The following is a 19,297-nucleotide window of genomic DNA, read 5'->3' as shown; positions in this document are numbered from 1 at the left end:
CCAGGCTGGCTGGCCATTAATTGGCCAGTCAGAGTCAAATCGGGGTCAGGGCCTGATCGCGGGCGGTGGACCGTTTCACGGCCGCTCCTGGGCCCGCCCGCCCGTGGCTGGAAAATCCTGCCCCAGGTCTTGTTGGGTATGGACACAGGTTGCTTCAGTATCTGAGGAGTTGAGAATGGTACTAAACACTGTGCAATCATCTGAACTTCCCCACTTCTGACCTTATGATGAAGGGAGAGTCATTGATGAAGCACATTTTAGATGGTCGGACCTTTGGCACTATCCTGAGGAAGTCCTGCAGTGATGTCCTGGGGCTGAGATAATTGACCTCCAACAACTACAAACATCTTCCTTTGTGCTAGATATGACTCCAACCAGTGGAGAAGTTTTTCCCCTGATTCATGTTGACTTCAATTTTGTCCGGTCTCTTTGATGCTCCACTCTATCAATTTCTGTCTTGATGCTGAGGGCAGTCACTCTCTCCTCATCACTGGAATTCAGCTGTTTTTGTCTATGTTTGGACCAAAGCTGTAATGAGGTCAGGAGCTGAGTGGCCCTGGCAGAATCCAAAATGAGTGAGCAGATTATTTCTGTGTAAGTGCCACATGAGAGCACTGTTAATGTCAAACTGCATCACTTTGATGATTGAGAATTGACTGTTAGGATGATAATTGGTTAGATTGGATATGTCCTGCTGTTTGTGTACAGGACATACTTGAGCAATTTTCCACATTGTTGGATAGATGCCAGTGTTGTAGCTGTATTGGAACAGCTTGGATAGGAGCATGGCTGATCAATATTTACCTCTCAACCAATATCACTTAAAACAGAGTTTCTGGTCATTACTACATTGCTGTTTATTAGACCTTGTTGTGTGCATATTGGTCGTTGTATTTCCTATATTACAATAATACACTCCATTAGTTGTAAAGTGCTTTGGGACAACCTAACATCATGAACAACAACATGTAAATGCAAGTTCTTTCTTTTCGAGGACTTGTATAATATTGTATAAACCACAATTGATGATGTGAATGTAAAACAGTCTTTATTTAAGTAACATGTGAAACAGCAAAGTTTACAAGTGCTTTCAACTTAATTTTTTAATGTCAAGTCTTTAAATGAAATCCACTTCAAAATAACTCCTCTGTGGCGATATTTAGAGGAGTTACCATCAAAGGGTCTTGAATGGTGAGCAGATTAAAATGCAGACCCTTTTCCATTTGTACAACACAATGGATTACTCTGCATTTTGGTTTGTAATTCAATATTACTATATGAAAAATAACTACAAGCTATATGTGGCAATGACTATTTAGTTTTAATATAAACCTCTTGTGCTATTAAATAAAACATGCACAAATATACCATCAATCATGAAAAGTTGTGCCACAGGTTAGCAAAGCTATATTATAAAAAAGCAAACCAAGGACTAAGCTTTATTTCTAGAGGATAGAATTGAAAAGTAAACATGTTATGCCAAATCTTGGTTAGGCCACGCTTCCAGTACTGCATGTAGATCTGGTTGCCATATTATAAAAATGATATAGAGGTATTGGAGAGAGGGTGCTGAGTAAGTTTACAGGGATGATACCTGAAATGTGTGGGTATACATATCAGGAAAGGATTGACAGGCTGTGTCTCTTCTCTCTTTTTGGGGGGAGGGGGGCAAAAAAAGGGCTGAAGGGTGACCTAATAGAGGTCTTTAAAATGGTGAAAAGTTTTGATAGAGTGGATAGAGAATGTTTCCACTTGTGGGGAAGAACATAACTGGGGGGTATCAATATAAGATGGTCACCAAGAAATCCAATGGGGAATTCAGAAGAAACCGCATTATCTAAAGAGAGGTGGGAATGTGGAACTTGCTACCACAGGGAGTGGTAGAAGTGAATATTATTGCATTTGAGGGGAAGCTAGACAAACATATGTGAGAGGAGGGAATAGAGTGTTATGATGAGGAAGCCTGAAAGGAGGCCTGAGTGGAGCATAAACACTGGCATGAACTGGTTGGGCCGAATTGTCTGATCTGTGCTGTACATCCTGTGTAATCCTTTGTATGCATTTAAGGTGGTAAGATTAGCTAAGTTACAAAGAGTTAAAAGAAGAAAGTAGATGTTGGCCAATAATATAGATATATGTTTTTTTAATATAGGAATTATAACTATTCTTTCTTGATGCACAGGGATTAGCTCTTCATATTCTTTGGTTTCACACTTGTGTCAGAAATACAGACCAAAAAAGGAAACTACAGGAATGAAAACAGCTTCTTGGATGAGTGTAAATAAAGACTGTTTTACATTCACATCATCAGTTACTTTTTGTTCGAGTGAATAGAATGAAAAGAGAATAACAAAGACAGTAAAAGACCAGCTGGTCCATCAAAGTCATCCTATGCTATCATGCTACAGCAGCTGCACCTCACCTTTCCCATCCCTCACCAAGCAGTCATGCAATCTACTGAGCGAGGTTAGCAAATAAAAAAACTCCCCATACCAATTTAGGGGTGAAAAAAACCTGGAAAATATCTCTCCCCTCTCTGCCCTGAAATGTGTATCCAATCCCTCATCTGCTTTCTATTTGTAAAGTGTTGGCCACAAACAAGAGTTTATAAAATGGTAGGATGGTTCCAGCACAGGAGGAGGCCATTTGGCCTGTTGAGTCCATGCCAGCTCTCTACAAGAGCAACTTAACTAGTCCCAGTCCCCTGCCCTTTTTTTTTGTCTGCAATTTTTTTCTTTTCAGGTGCTTATCCAATTTTCTTTCAGTCTGATTGTATCTACCTCCATCACTCTCTCAGGCAGCGCATTCCAGATCCTTCCCACTTGCTGCATTTTTTTTCAAAAAGCTTTTGACCTCATGTCATCTTTTGCAATTGTCTTAAATCTAGGCCCTTTGCTTCTCGGCCCTTCCGCCAGTAGGAAAAATTTCTCTCTATCATCTCTGTCTGGACCCTCCATGATTTGGAACACTTTGATCAAATCTCCTTTCAGCCTCCTCTTTTCTAAGGAGAATAACCTCAGCATCTCCAATCTATCTATGTAACTGAAGTCTCTCATCTCTGGGACCACCCTCATAAGTATCTTTTGTATCCTCTCTCAAGCCTTCACGTCCTTCCTAGAGTGCAGTGCCGGAATTGGACGCGATTCTCTAGTTGAGGCCTAACCAATGTTTTATAACTTTAACTTTGGTCCTGCCTGCAAGTGCAGTGGCCATAAACATAAGATAGTGACTGATAAATCCAGAAGAGAAATCACTTTGCCCAGAGAGTGGTTAGAATATGGAACTTGCTACGATGGAGAGTGTTTGAGGTGAATAGCATAGTTTTATTTAAGGGGAAGCTAGGGAAAGACACAAGTGTGAAAGGAATAGAGGTTCTTCTGATGGGCTTAAATGAAGAAGGGGGAGGCTTGTGTGGAGCATAAACACTGGCATGAGCCTGTTGTGCTGAAATGGTCTGTTTCTGTGATTATAGAAACCATGTAAACAAATGATCTTGAGGGTTAGATCCCACTCTGTGTTGAGATAGATGATTGCAGTTCTGGGCTGTACAATTGTCATTGTCTAACCTTTGGCCTCAGAGCTCCTAGTCTATAGAGAAAGCAGAAAACAGCTAGTCTTCATTCTTCATTTAATTTTTAAAATCAGCATAAGGGACAGGCTAATGTTTCAGTGCGTTCATTGAAACTTTCTTTCTTCTTCAAAATCCCTATCAGCTACGAATCTCAAAACCATGCCATGTGATTGTCCCTGAGATATTTTCCCTTCTTTCTCCCCTCCGTCTGCACTGAGTGGTTCCCCATTGCAGCTACTTCCAATCCCTCCAATTCACACACTGCATGAATCAGCAACATGTTCTGTAGATTAAGCTCTCACTTTGAAAAGACATGCTTCCTGAGGCCTTACCTGGTTCTTTATGCAGTTTAAACTCAGGTTGGGAGGACTGGGGACAGCAGGTCTAACAATACACCTTTTAAACTCATTCCAAGTGGTCAAAAAGGTGATGCTGTGTTGATACTTAAGTCAAATGAAAATAAACAAGACTTAATACATTATATTATTTGAGCAGCAGTTTACAAAAACAATTGAGAATCACATTCATCTGTTGATCCTTGGGTAGGACTGTGACTCCTGTTCCAGGCACTTACTGCATTGTCGTCACAGTCTCAACTTTAACCTACGCTGATTGACCCAAGCCCCTATGAAAAGGAATTTGTCCAATCACATTTTCTTCCATGCACTACCCCCCAACCTCTCCAGTTATATTCACGATTTGTATACATCCAAGCATTGATAGTGCCTGTGCACCTCTTATCTCTCTCTATTCAGTCTCCTCAGAAGTTTCTATTGTCTCTGGGTTAATGGCCCATGCTGGAGACCTTGAGACTAACAGCTTTGCTGACTGTTTTAAAACTTGATTACGTTGCTGATTTAATTAGAGGAATGAATGTACCCATTCTATTCAAGTCCCCCAGTCTTCCCAAGCTATCCAACTCAAATAGCCCATCCACCTGAACCAAATGTAACCCTTTCGTTTTTCTTTTAAAGACCTGATTTAATTTTCATGCCGTAAGTTGTTAAAGGCCGGAGTTCACTGCCTGGATGGATGGTCGAAGCAGATCCATAGTAACTTTCAAAAGGGAATTGGATATACACTTGAAAATAATTGCAGTGCCATGCGGAAAGAGCAGTGGAGTGGGACTAATTGGATAACACTTTCAAAGAGTTGGCACAAGCATGATGGGTCAAATGGCCTCCTGTGCTGTATAATTCTAATTTCCTTAAGGTCTACTTTTCTGGAATTAAAGCTTCACCTCTCTCAGCTTATCATGGACTTTTCAACTAGAAAATGTAATGAACCCTCTCTGAACCATTTCCATGGGCTGTAGATCGTCTATCATGTCATAGGGTCCAAAATTATACATAAGGCAGAATTTTATGTCATGCGGGCAGGCAGGTGTGCACCCGACCCGATCAGGCATAAAATCACGCGAAATATCGTGTGATGAGCGTCCCGACATCATCGCGCATTCCTGTGATATTTCGCTCGGCAGGCGTGTGCAAAAGTCAGAAGTGCGCCAGCCAACAATTAAGAGGGCAATTAAGCCCATTAACGGCATAATTGTCTCTGATTTTTCGTGGCCCGTCCAACCTTTTGGCGAATTGGCCAGGCGGCCTTTACATTTTTCATCAAACCTCATCCAAGGGTGGGATGAAATCTCCGTTATGAAATAAAATAAATATAAATATCTGTGGACAGCATTTTTATGAGGTATATTTTCCGGTGCTTGATTGTGATGCATGGGCATTTTTTTGCAGCTTTTAAAATCTTTATTTAATCATTTGCAGACCTGCAGTTCGCTAAGGCAGCTGTCTGCCTTCAGGGAGCTCTCTTGAAGCGCTCACCCGTCGACCATGGTGACGTCATCGCCCGCCCTCTTCCCGCTCCCACCCCGTCAATGCTGAGCTTTTCCTTGCGCATTTCACGCTGGCTTGCCGCTAATTGGCAGTTAGGGGCTGATCGCGGTCGGTGGTCCGTTTCCCAGCCACTCCCAGGCCCACCGATCGCTTGCGCACGCCAACGGTAAAATTCAAGCCAGGGTTTTCTAAATGAGACCTTGCCAAGGTTTACACAAGGATAGCACAATTTTTTTTTAGTTTTGTATTTGATCATCCTGATGAAACATGCTGATCTCTATTTGCTTTTGCAGTAGCCTGTGGTACAGGTTTGTGAACCTTCAAGCAAACTTTAGGGTATTCTGAGATCATGGAAGGTGTTATAGAAATGCAAGTGCTTTCCTTCTATTGTGTGATACCTTGTCAAAGAAGAATAAAGTGTTTGATGCCAGTCAGGCTACTTGCCTGAATGAGGCTAAAGTATCAGGACAACTAAAGTAAGATTTGAAGCATTTGAACCATTGTAGTAAAATTAATCTACTGGGACATCATCTGACTTGAGTGGTTATTTATTGCATAGTCCTATTTATACTCCTGCTATTTTACTTTGGATACCAAGAAATCAATGTTTTCTGATGGACTGTCAGTATTTACACTCAGATTGACAAAACAAAACTGGGTCCACAAGGTTGAGATATATAAGGAATCTAGGGTGGAATTTTTTGGCCACTTTTTGGTGGGGGTGGGGCTGGAAAATGCAGCGAGCCATTCCAAAGTCCTTTGACTTCAGCAGGACTGGAAAATCCTACTGGCGGGAGGGGCTGTAAAAGTCCACCACTTGTTTTGGTTGTGTAAGTGGAGAGAGGCAGTTAATGGACACCCATCCTAGCACCCAAACTAAAGCCGAGGCTGTATTAAAGCAGCATCATTCTACTAACTGAATGCTCATTAATAGATAGCTTAAAGCCCTGACTGTAGAATGGATTCAAATTGATTCGTCCCTAATTAGAGTGGATAACTTTTTTAGGGGGGATATGGGCAAGGCCAGCATTTATTGACCATCTCTAATCAGCTTCTTGAGCACAACTGAGAGGCTTGCTGGGCCATTTCAGGTAGTAGTTGAGCGTCAACTTGGTTTGGAGTCGACTGTGGGACAGATCGGGTAAATATGCCAGATTTCCTTCCTGAACAGAAATTGGTGAATCAGGTGAGGTTTTTACACCAATCTGACTGCTTCATAAGACAATCATGTTGGTTGTTCCTGATGGCCAGCATTGCCACTACACAAATGACAGAATTACATAATGCCACCCTGTCAACAATCACAGAATCACACAGTGCAGAAGAGGCCCTTTGGCCCATCAAGTCTGCACCAATACGTGAGAAACACCTGACCTACTTACCTAATCCTATTTACCAGCACTTGGCCCATACTCTTGAATGTTATGACGTGCCAGGTGCTCATCCAGGTACTTTTTAAAGGATGCGAGGCAACCCGCCTCCACCACTCTCCCAAGCAGTGCATTCCAGACTGTCACCACCCTCTGGGTAAAAATGTTTTTCCTCACATCCCCCTTAAACCTCCTGTCCTTCACTTTGAACTTATGCCCCCTTGTGACTGACCCTTTAACTAAGGGGAACAGCTGCCCCCTATCCACCCTGTCCATGCCCTTCATAATCTTGTACACCTCGATCAGGTTGCCCCTCAGTCTTCTCTGCTCCATCGAAAACAACCCAAGTCTATCCAACCTCTCTTCATAACTTAAATGTTTCATCCCAGGCAACCATTCTGGTGAATTTCCTCTGCACCCCCTCCAGTGCAATCACATCCCTCCTATTGCGTGGTGACCAGAACTGCACACAGTCCTCCAGCTGTGGCCTAACCAAGGTTTTATACAACTCCAACACGACCTCCCTACTTTTGTAATCTATGCCTCGATTGATAAAGGCAAGTGTCCCATATGCCTTTTTCACCACCCCACTAACATGCCCCTCCACCTTCAGAGATCTATGGACACACACGCCAAGGTCCCTTTGTTCCTCAAAACTTCCTAGTGTCATGCCGTTCATTGAATACTTCCTCGTCAAATTACTCCTTCCAAAGTGTATCACCTCACACTTTTCAGGGTTAAATTCCATCTGCCACTTATCTGCCCATTTGACCATCCCGTCTATAAATTCCTGTAGCCCAAGACACTCAACCTCACTGTTAACCACCCAGCCAATCTTTGTGTCATCCACAAATTTACTAATCCTACCCCCCACGTAGTCATCTATGTCGTTTATATAAATAACAACTAATAGGGGACCGAGCAGAGATCCCTGTGGTACGCCACTGGACACTGGCTTCCAGTCACTAAAGCATCCTTCTGTCATCACCCTCTGCCTCCTACAACTAAGCTAATTTTGAATCCACCTTATCAAATTACCCTGTATCCCATGTGCATTTGCCTTCTTTATAAGTCTCCCATGTGGGACCTTGTCAAAGGCTTTGCTGAAATCCATATAAGCTACATCAACTGCACTACCTTCATCTACACACCTGGTCAGCTCCTCAAAAAATTCAATCAAATTTGTTAGGCATGACCTCCCCTTGACAAAGCCATATTGACTATCCCTGATCAAACCTTGCCTCTCCAAGTGGAGATAGATTCTCTCCTTCAGAATTTTCTCCAATAGTTTCCCTACCACTGACGTGAGACTCACTGGTTCGTAGTTCCCTGGCTTATCTCTACAACCCTTCTTAAATAGTGGAACCACATTAGCTGTTCTCCAGTCCTCTGGCACCTCCCCTGTGGCCAGAGAGGAATTAAAAATTTGGGTCAGAGCCCCTGCGATCTCCCTTGTCTCCCTCAGCAGTCTGGGACACAAATCATCTGGACCTAGAGATTTGTCCACTTTTAAGCCTGCCAACACCTCCAATACCTTGTCACTCCCTATATCAATTTGCTCAAGAACCTTGCAGTCTGTCTCCCCGAGTTCCATACCTTCATCCTCATTCTCTTGGGTGAAGATGGATGTGAAGTATTCATTCAACACTCTACTGGTGTCCTCTGGCTCCACCCATAGATTTCCCCCTCGATCCCTAATGGGCCCGACTCTTTCCCTGTTTATCCTCTTCCCATTGATATACATATAGAATATCTTGGGATTTTCCCTATTATTACCAGCCAGAGCTTTCTCATATCCCCTCTTTGCTCTCCTAATTGCTTTCTTAAGCTCCACCCTGCACTTTCTGTACTCCACTAATGCCTCCGCTGATTTGCTTCCCTTGTACCTGCTAAAAGCCACTCTTTTCCTTCTCATCATATCCAGCAGTTTCATGGTCTCCATTACTGATGCTAGCTTTTTATTCCATATTTATTTAATTACCTGAATTTAAATTTTCTGGCTGCACGGTGGGATTTGTACTGGTGTATCTGGATTACTAGTTCAGTGATATAAGGACTATGCTACAGAACCTACTTAAGCTTTGAGGATCAGACATGCATAATATATCCAGGACAGTAATTCCAGTCCATGTTGTACAGTATTGTTACATCATGGATTGGTAGCATCTCTTGGGTAACAAAGACAGTTATGTGAGAAATGGAATAAACTGCAGCAAGGAGTGATGTTCTGTGTTCAAAATTAAGATCCATTTTCAGGGTGAAGCTGTATAGGAGTAATTATGTGAGACTCTGCTCCAGGCATGGGAGCTAGGCAGGGCTAGATTAACACATGATCTCCTGAATACAACTAACAGGTGTGCAAATTGGAAGTAGAGTTTGTTAGTGTTGTGCCTGTCTTCTGGTCCTTGGCATGTGGGAAGTATGACAGCGTCTGGTTGGAAAAAAAGGAAGAGAGTGAAAGAGGAGACCCTGGATCAGGCAGCCAGCAACACCTAGAGGAGAGTGTGAGAGGAAGACCCTGGGATGGATAGGCAGTCAGCAGCACCTAGAGGATCTAGTCTATCTAGAGGGTCAAGAACCTAGTCTATACTCAAGTAGGAGTAAGGGTAAAATAAAAGCAAGGGCCCATATTCTATTTAGTTAAGATATGTCTGGGAGCTCAGTCCTGTGATTTGCACATCCTGAGCAATGTGGGAAATCCTAGACCCTCCTGGCGGTCTGGGTGCCCATGTGTGCAGGAGGTGCCTCCGACTGGAGCAACTCGAGCTCCGGGTTTTGGAGCTTGAGCGGCAGCTGGGGGCACTACAGTGCATTCATGAGGCAGAGAGGTTCATGGATAGCACGTTTCAGGACGTGGTCACCCCACAGCTTAAGGAAGTGCAAACAGAGAGGGAATGGGTGACCACCAGACAGGTAGTGAGGGAATCCCCCAAGTGCATCTCACTCGCAAACGATTTTTCCAACTTGGAAAAATGTGAGAGTGACTGTTCCTCTGTGGAGGCCAACCAGAGCCAAAGCCATGGCACTGTGGGTGGTCCAGCTGCATGGGGTGGGTGGGGGGGTGGAGGAAGAAGCGTGGAAGGGTAATAGAGGTAGGGGATTCATTAGTGAGGCTAGTAGACAGGTGCTTCTGTGGCCGTAGACATGACTCCAGGATGTATGTTGCCTCCCGGGTGCCAGGGTTAAGGATGTCACAGAACGGCTGCAGGACATTCTGAAGGGGGAGGGTGAACAGCCAGAGGTCGTGGTCCATGTTGGGACCAATAACATAGGAAGAAAGAGAAATGAGGTCCTGCAAGCAGACTTTAGGGAGTTAGGTAGGAAATTGAAACAGAAAGAAGGACTTCAAAGGTAGTAATCTCCGGATTACTCCTGGTGCCATGCAGTAGTGAGTATAGAAACAGAGGGATAGAGCAGATGAATGTTTGGCTGGAGAAATGGTGCAGGAGGGAGAGCTTTAGATTCCTGGGGCATTGGGACCATTTCTGGGAGAGGTGGGACCTGTACAAGTTGGACGAGTTACATCTGAACAGGAACGGGACCGACATCCTCGCGGGGAGGTTTGCTAATGCTGTTGGGGGTGGATTTAAACTAAATTGGCAGGGGAATGGGATCCTGAGAAGTAGTTCAGAAGGGAGAGAAGCAGAGATGGAACTAGAAGTTAAAACGCTAGTAAATGAGTCTAGAAGGCAGAGGAAACATAGGCTAGATAAGAAAGAAGTGAGGTTAGCAAGGCTAAATGGAGTATAATTCAATGCAAGGAGCCTGAGGAATAAGACAGACGAGCTGAGGGCGCAGATCAGCACGTGTGAGTATGATATCATAATTAAGACTGAGACTTGGCTCAAAGAAGGGCAGGATTGGCAGCTTAACATTCCTGGTTATAGGGTATTCAAGCGGGATAGAGGGGGGGATAGAAGAGGAGAAGGGTTCACAATATTGATCAAGGAATCAATTATAGCAGTGAGGAGGGATGATATCTTGGAAGGATCATCAAATGAGGCCATATGGGTGGAAGTAAAAAAACACAAATGGTGCAAACACTCTGTTGGGTGTGTACTATAGGCCCCCAAACAGTCAGAGAGAGAGAGGATCAAATATGTTATCAAATTTCAGAAAAGTGTAAGAATAATAAGGCAGTAATACACGGGGATTTTAACTACCCAAATATTAAGTGGGATAGTTTTAATGTGCAAAGTAGGGAGGGAGCAAAATTCTTAAGTTGCTTCCAGGCGAACTTTTTTAGCCAGTGCGTAGAAAGCCCAACAAGGGAGGGGGTGGTTTGGACCTAAGATTTGGAGATTTGGAAGGCGCATCAGTAGGGGGGCGTTTTGGAGATAGTGACCATAACTCAGTTAGATTTAGGATAGTTATGGAAAAAGATAAGGTTGGGCCAGCAATAAAAGTTCTAAACTGGAGAAAGCCTAATTTTACTAAGATGAGATACGATTTGGCCCAAGTGGACTGGGAGCAGCTACTTGCAGATAAAACTGTGTCAGGACAGTGGGAGGCATTCAAGAAGGAAATAGTGAGAGTACGGGGCAAATATGTTCCCATAAAGACAAAGGGTGGGGCCAAGTCTGGAGAACCCTGGATGTCAAGGGACATAGAGGTTAGGATTAAGAGAAAGAGAAGCTTATGGCAGATACTGAGGGCTCAATACGGCAGAGTCCCTAGAGCAGTGTAAAAAGTGCAGGGGGGACCATAAAAAGGAAGTTAGGAAAGCTAAGAGAGTGCATGAAAAAGCATTGGTGGGTAAAATATTTCTAAATATAAACAGCAAGAAAATAACTAGGGAAAGAGTAGAGCCAATTAGGGACCATAGAGGTAATCTGTGTGTGGACCAGGAAGACATGGGTACTATCCTCAATGAATACTTTGCGCCAGTCTTCACATGGAAAAGGATGATACAGGCATAGACATTAGGGTGGAGGACTGTGAAATATTAGAGGAAATTAACATAGAGAGAGAGGAGGTACTAGCAGGTTAACAGCCTTTAAAAGTGGATAAATCCGCAAGCCCGGATGAGATGTATCCCAGGCTGTTGAAGGAGGCAAGGGAAGAGATATCAAGGACCCTGGCAGTAATTTTCAAATCCTCTCTGGCCACAGGTGGGGTGCCAGAGGACTGGAGGACTGCTGTTCCATTATTTAAAAAAGGGAGGAATGGATAAACCAGGAAATTACAGGCCAGTCAGTCTAACCTCGGTGGTGGGGAAGTTACTAGAAAGAATTCTGAAGGACAGAATATATCTGCACTTGGAGAGACATGGATTAATCAGGGATAGTCAACATGGATTTGTTAAGGGAAGGTCGTGTTTGACAATTTTTTTTTGAGGAAGTAACCAGGAGTGTTGATGAGGGTAATGCATTTGATGTGGTCCAGATGGACTTTAGCAAGGCTTTTGATAAGGTCCCTTCATGGCAGACTGATCCAGAATATAAGAGCACATGGGATCCAAGGCAAATTGGCACGTTGAATCCAAAATTGACTGAAAGGCAGGAAGCAGAGGGTGACGGTAGAGGGATGTTTCTATGACTGGAAGTCTGTTTCCAGTGGGGTTCCAGTGGGGTTCCACAGGGTTCGGTGCTGGGGCTCTTGCTGTTTGTGGTGTACATAAATGATTTGGACTTAAATGTAGGGGGTATGATCAAGAAGTTTGCGGATGACATGAAAATTGGTACGGCAGTAAATAGTGAGGAGGATAGCCGTAAACTACAGGAGGATATTGATGGACTGGTCAGGTGGGCAGAGCTGTGGCAAATGGAATTCAACCCAGAAAAGTGTGAGGTAATGCACTTGGGGAGGGCTAACAAAACAAGGGATTACACCATGAATGGTAGGAACCTGGAAAGTACTTAGGATCAGAGGGATCTTGGTGTGCATATCCACAGATCCCTGAAGATAGCAGGGCAGGTAGGTAAGTTGGTCAAGAAGGCACATGGGATACTTGCCTTTATTAGCTGAGGCGTAGAATACAAGAGTAGGGAGGTTATGCTGGAATTGTTTCAAATGCTGGTTAAGCCACAACTGGAGCACTGCATGCAGTTCTGGTCACCACATTATAGGATGGATGCGATTGCACTGGAGAGGGTGCAGAGGAGACTTACCAGGATGCTGCCTGGGCTGGAGGGTCTGAGCTATGTGGAAAGATGGGCGTTGTTTTCCTTTGAGCAGCGAAGGTTGAGAGGGGACCTAATAGAGGTGTATAAGATTGAGGGACATAGGGTGGATTGAAAGGCGCTTTTTCCATTAGTAGAGGGGTCAATAACCAGAGGGCATAGATTTAAGGTAAGAGGTAGAAAGCTGAGAGGGGAGTTGAGGAGAATTTTTTCCACCCAGAGGATGGTGGGAGTCTGGAAATCACTGCCTGAAAGGGTGGTTCAGTCAGAAACTCTCGTAACATTTAAGAAGCATTTAGATATTCACTTGTGTTGCCATAGTCTCCAGGACTATGGGCAAAGCGCTAGAAAATGGGATTAGTGTAATCAGATCTTTGTTGACTGGCGTGGACACGATGGGCTGAATGGCCTCTTTCCATTCTGTAAACGTCAACGAGCCTATAAAAGGATAGGGCTAGTGGAGTTGTACATGGTAACAACAGAATCATTGCCAACGCCTGCTGTCTGAAAATATGGGAGCAGTGCTTACAATCTGAAATAGTTGAACTCAGTATTGAGTTTAAGACCATGAGACGTAGGAGCAGAAATAGGCAATTTGGCCCATCGAGTCTTCTCTGCCTTTCGGTGGGATCATGGCTGATATGATAGTCCTCACTTTCCTGCCTTCTCCCTATAACCCTTGATTCCCTTACTGATTAAAAATCTGCCTATCTCAGCCATGAATGTACTTAACGACCCAGCCTCTCAGTCCTCTATGGTAAAGACTTCCACAGATTAACTATCCTCTGAGAGAAAAAATTCCTCCTCATTTCTGTCTTAAATGGGCGACCCCTTATTCTGAGATTATGCCCTCTGGTCTTGGACTCTTCTACAAGGGGAAACAACCTCTCAACATCTACCCTGTTAAACCCCCTCAGAATCTTCTATGTTTCAATAAGGTCACCTCTTATTCTTCTAAACTCCAATGAGTACAGGCCCAACCTACTCAACCTCTCCTCATAAGAAAATCCCTCCATACTTGGGATCAAACTAGTTAACCTTCTCTGGACTGCATCCAATGCCAGTATATCTTTCCTTAGATAAGGGACCAAAACTGTTCACAGTATTCTAGGTGTGGTCTGACTAGTGCCTTGCATAGTTTTAGCAAGACTTCTCTATTTTTATATTCCATTCCCTTTGGAATAAAGGCCAACATTCTATTTGCCTTCCCTATTGCCTGTTGAACTTGTATGTTAGCTTTTTGGAATTAATGCATGAGGACTCCCAAATCCCTCTGTGCTGTGGCTTTCTGCAGTCTTTTTCCATTTAAATAACATTCAGCTCCTCTATTCTAAGGGACTCATGGGTTATGGAAAAAAGGCCAAATGCATGACCTCATTTTTCCACATTATATTCCATCTGCCAAGTTTTTGCCCACTCACTTAACCTGTCTATATCCCTCTGTAGACTCCTTGAGTCATCCTCACCACTTGCCTTCCCACCTATTTTTGTGTCTTCTGTAAACTTGGCAATTGTATATTCACTTCTCTCATCTAAGTCATTAATATATATTGTAAATAATTGTGGCCCCATCACTGATCCCTGTGGCACTCCAGGTTGCATCCTGAAAATGCCCCCCTTATCCCACCTCTCTGTCTTCTATTAGTTAGCCAGTTCTCTATCCATGCTAATATACTACCCCCAACACCATGGGCTCTTATCTTATTAAGTAGCCTCATGTGCGGTACCTTATTGAACGCCTTTTGGAAATCCAAATATATTACTTCTGCTGGTTACCCTTTATCTATCCTGCTTGTTACTTCCTCAAAGAATTCTAGTAAATTTGTCAGGCATGATTTCCCCTTCATGAATCCATGCTGACTCTGCTTGATTAGATTGTGCATTTCCAAATGCTCTGCTTTTACATCCTTTATAATAGACTCTAACATTTTCCCAATGACAGATGTTAAGCTAACTGGCCTATAGTTACCTGTTTTTTGTCTCCCTCCCTTTTTGAATAAGGGCATTACATTGGCAGTTTTCCAATCTTCTGGGACTTTTCCAGAATCTAAGGATTCTTGGAAGATTACTACCAGTGCATCCGCTATTTGTGTAGCTACTTTCTTTAGTATACCAGGATGCAACCCATCAGGTCCAGGGGTTTTATCAGCCTTTAGCCCCATTAGTTTCCCTAGTACTTTATCTCTAGTGATAGTTATTGTATTTATTTCCTCCGCACCCTTTGCCCCTTGATTATTTAGTATTTTTGGAATTCTATTAGTATCTTCTACTGTGAAGACTGATGCAAATTATTTATTCAACTTCTCTGCCATTTCCTGGTTCCCCATTATTATTTCCCCAGCTTCATTCTCTAAGGGTCCTATGTTCACTTTGGCCTCTCTCTTCCTTTTTGTATATTTAAAGAAGCTCTTATTGTCCGTTTTTATATTACTTGCTAGTTTACCCTCAAAGTTTACTTTTTCCCTCTTTTTTTTGGTCATCTTTTGTTGGTTTTGAAAACTTTCCCAATCCTCTGGGTTACCACTAATCTTTGCCACATTGTATGTTTTTTTCTTTCACTTTGATACTATCTTTAACTTCCTTGGTTATCCCCTTCTTAGAATCCTTCTTCCTCACTGGGATATATCTTTGTTGTGAGTCATGAACTATTCTCTTAAACGTCTGCCATTGTACATCAACCATCTTTTCTGCAAAACTCCTCTCCCAGTTCACTCCAGCCAACTCTGCCCTCATTCCTTTAATTACCCTTATTTAAGTTTAGCACAGTTGTTTCTGACCCAAGGGAAGAATTTTCCCGTTGGCAAGCGGGGGTGGGGCCCGCTCAACGACGCGTAAAATGATGCGCGGTGACGTTGGGTGGAACTCCCGACGTCACCCTGCGTCATTTCCATTTTCAATTTGGCGGGGTCGCAGCTAAGTCAGCTGTGCACCCGCCGACCTGTCAACGGCCTATTAATGGACCTGCCTGTCCAACCTTAAGGTTGACGGGCAGACTAGGAGCCCTGGCGGGCTTCAGAAAAAGCATGAAACTGCATCCACGGGCGGGAAGAGGTTTCATGAGGGTATTTGAATTTTTAGTAAAGGTTTCCGTATTAGTTATGGACATGTCCCAACTCATGTGAGTGTTTCATGAGGGGACATGTCACGGAAATCTTTTTCTATCATTTGTATAACAATTTTTAATTTGGAGCCGATCTCCCTGAGGCATCACTTAGCCTCAGGGGGATCAGTACGCTCTTTCGTGCACATGCGCGAAGCAGCACACTCCCGGCTGAGGGAAACTCTGTGCCCCCCTCCCCCACCCCCAAAGGGAGCGCATAGTGTTTCCTAGCGGGCATCATGCTGGGTGGGCCTTAACTGGCCCACCCACGTAAAATGGTGGCACCCCCCCGATCGAGGGTGCCAATTGGAGGCGCACCCACTTCTGTACTCTCCCCCCCCGCCCCCCCACCCCCCTCAATGGGGGAAATTTTTTTCCCCCAAGTTTCTCATTCTCAAACTGAATGCTAAATTTTACCATATTATGGTCACTGTTTCCTAGGGGATCCTTTACTCTGAGATAATTTATGAAACCTGCTTCATTACACATTACCAGATCCAAAATAGCCTGATCCCTGGTTCGATCCACAACATTTTGTTCTCAGAAGCTGACCCAAATACACTAAGAATCCTTGCTCATAGCTACCTCTGCCAATTTGGTTTTCCCAATCTACATGAAGATTAGTCGCCCATGATTAATGTACTGCCTTTTTTACATGCCCTAATTATCTCCTGATTTATTCTCTGTCCTACAGTATAGCTACTGTCAGGGGGCCTATAGACTACTCCTAACAGTGTCTTTGGAAGGCATTCACTCTATTTCTCTCTCCACAGATGCTGCCTGATCTGAGCATTTTCTGTTTCTATTTCAGACTTCCCATGCCCTCAGTACTTTGCATTTGTTTAACTTCCTTAGTGTTAAGGCCACTATTTTCCATCTTTCAGTGTGGGACTGCCTTCGTGAGGCGGATTGCGGTGGTTTGAGAAAGGAGATTTGCATTTCTCTTGCACTTTCTCCAACTCAGGATGAACTAAAGCACTTCACAGTTAATGAAGCACTTTTGACATGTAGTCACTTCATGTAGAAAATGCGGCCACTTGTTTGTGCACAGCAAGCTCTCCCACACACAGTAATTAAATAAAAGGCCATTTAATCTATTTTAGGCATTGGTTGAGGCACGAACATTGGCCAGGACACCAGGAGGACTCGCCTGCTCTTCCGAATAGCACCGTGGGATCTTTTACGTCCAACTAAGCAGTGAGATGGGGTTTAACGTTTCCTTCAGGACTGCACTGAAGTGCCAATCTAAATCTTGTGTTCAGGCCCCTGGAGTGGAACTGGGAGCCCCAATTTTCTGACTCTGAAGTGGGAGGACTTCACTGAGCCACGGTTAACAATTCTACACTGAAGGTGCACCCATCTTCTGAAGCGCAACTATAGATGGGCAAGAAACGGCAGCCTAGCCAGTGAACCCCATATCCCAAGAATAAATGAAATGTGTTATGTTAGTACAAGTGAACTGGCTGCTAACACTAAGAACATAGAAATTCAGATTAATCTCTACGGTAGGGGACGACGTAGAGCAGCAAACCACCAATTCTAAATACATAAGATAATATCCTTGGCCTTGAGCCTGGATAACATTGACAGTACTTCACATTCTGTGAAGTGACAAAAGCTTCTTCCCTGACTTTTTGGTTAATTGAACCCCATCTTTTCATTATGGTCCTTTTCTTCCAGTGATCCTTATACTCCCTTCCCTTGTTAAGGGATTGATGTCACATTCCTTCGCAGGGAGAATCAATACTTTTTGGTGCTTGCAGTCTCCAAGGAATTCTTCACCTGGCTGTAGACCCAGGGCAGAGAGCATCAATATGCCTCCAGCAACCTTCTTCAAAGTTACCTCTTATTCTTACACATTTTATGGGGAGGGGGTTATAGCGGAAAGGGGTTCTGAAAACAGATGAATTTTCTCATGTCACTCACAACTACAACAACAAATATAAATCTGAAAAATTAAAATTCAAAATTTCACTTCTGCAAGTAGATGTACCTGGCAAGATTTCCCATGCTAATGTGTTGCAATTCAAGATTCTGGAGTTCTGGGTTATTACAATCTCAGCTGATGTAATACTGGACAAGTCAGATCCCAGTGTGAAACCTGGCTTGATAGATCCTAACTTTTTTTTTTAGAAATGGTAGAGGTAAGTTACTGAACGAATTCACAAGAGTCTGCTGAGTAATTATTAACACACACAATAAAAAATTTATTAAACAAGGAAAATTCATTATATTACACTAGACAAAAAGGCTGGAAAGATCTCGATATAAACACAAAATTATTCAAATATTCGCTATTCCCTTACCCCAGCTATATCTTTAAAGATGCATACAAATTCAGAAAGATAAAACAATTTACCATATCTACCTTGTATTCCAATATTTAGAGTAAGTACAAGGTACATGTGAACCAATTGGTGACCTATGGTCAGACACACCACACACCAAAATAAATGACAGATGCGACCAAAGCAGAGTCTATGGATTTCTCAACAACCCACCTGGGTGCTCGTCACACCATGAGCCAACCGGTCTCACTGAAATAAAAACAGAAAATGTTAGAAAAACTCAGCAGATCTGGCAGCATCTGTGGAGAGAGAAACAGTGTTAACGTTTTGAGCCCATATGACTCGTATTCTCATACGCACTCGAAATGTTAACTCTGCTTCTCTCTCCACAGATGCTGCCAGACCTGCTCAGTTTTTCCAACATTTTCGGTTTTTATTTCAGTTTTCCAGCATCCGCAGTTTTTTGCTTTTACCTCTGTTTCACTGACACTCTGTCTTCCTCGTGAGGGTTTCCAATCTCCACATTTGAAGATTTTGCCTTGGAATTCTCTTCAAACGTCAGTCCCACTTGGCCTTAGCAAAGATTTTCAACCCCACCTTCTGAAACTCCTTTCCCCTGGATCTCCGAGTACACTCGAGCTTCCCCTTCCAAGCACACTTTCAGCTCTTTGGCCACGCCAAGCAGAACACCACTGCTCCAGAAGAGCCACAGCATGGAGTCATCTTGGACGCCACCTTGGATCTTCTGGGCTTCTCTCGAGCCCACTTTGCTTCAAGTCTGCCCCTCGCAGCTCTCTGTCTAATTCGGAGCCTTTTTACCTGCTCCTTTCTCTCAACTCTACTTAACAGGATCTGTTTCAAATCCCTGTCTTTGTCCCTGCCAGGGGCCTTCTTCTGGGACCTCTTTCTGCCCCACTCTCTCTGGTTTGGTCCCTTCTCATGAACCCCTTTCCCGTGTCCTGTTTTCCGGGACACCCTTTCTGGAATGGCACCTCCGGTTCA

The 19,297-nt window shown here is 43.6% G+C and overlaps 1 protein-coding gene across 3 annotated transcripts in view; it reads left to right on the top strand.

Annotated features, from left to right (window-relative positions):
- gpr143 (G protein-coupled receptor 143) overlaps window positions 1-19,297 on the top strand; it is a 100,866-nt gene that overhangs the window by 9,919 nt on the left and 71,650 nt on the right. The gene's annotated exons all lie outside the window — the stretch shown is intronic.

This window comes from Cetorhinus maximus, chromosome 7 (genome assembly GCF_964194155.1).
Source record: "Cetorhinus maximus chromosome 7, sCetMax3.hap1.1, whole genome shotgun sequence".
NCBI classification, from domain to species: domain Eukaryota; kingdom Metazoa; phylum Chordata; class Chondrichthyes; order Lamniformes; family Cetorhinidae; genus Cetorhinus; species Cetorhinus maximus.
This window is presented reverse-complemented; position numbering and strand designations above follow the sequence as displayed.